Below are 658 nucleotides of genomic sequence, written 5' to 3' on the forward strand. Positions count from 1 at the left end.
CGCGGAGAAGTTACGGAAACACTTAATTCAAGATTTGGGGGAACGCTCGTTGGATGTCAGGCTCTGGGGAGACATCAAGGAAATAGCGAGATTCCTGCTCTCGTTTGGGGCGGTGGGGGCGTTTAACAGACATTAACGTAATATATGAGCGTCCGAGCTGGCAATAGTGGTAAAGAACCTGCCTGCCAATGCAGGAGACGCAGGTTCGACCTTTGGGTGAGGAAGATCCCCTGGAGGAGGCACGGCAACCAGTCCCAGTATTCTTGCCGAGACAATCCCGTGGAGAGAGAAACCTGGTGGTCCATAGGGTCGCAAAGAATCGGACTCGACTGGAAAGACTTAGCACGCGCGCAACATAGTTTATAAGTTGTGAAGCACGTTAGGAGGCAACAAATACATAAAAATAACAAAGGGGCGAGGGCCGGATAGAACAGGCTGTGACTGTGGGAGGTGCAGGCGGCGAACGAGGGACGGCATCCCAGGTAGAGAGTGTCCAGCTCCCGCACACGTCCAGCGGGAACCTCTTGGCTGTAACCCTAAGGGCGCCGGCAGAGGCCGCACTGCGCCCAGAGGTGCGCTCCCCGCGGCCCCGCCCGGCCACCGCCCCCGCGCGCTGCTGACGCAGGGGCGCGTGCGCGCGGGCGGCCCAGGGCTGCGC

The sequence above is a fragment of the Capra hircus genome, chromosome 7, assembly GCF_001704415.2.
Source record: "Capra hircus breed San Clemente chromosome 7, ASM170441v1, whole genome shotgun sequence".
NCBI classification, from domain to species: Eukaryota; Metazoa; Chordata; class Mammalia; order Artiodactyla; family Bovidae; genus Capra; species Capra hircus.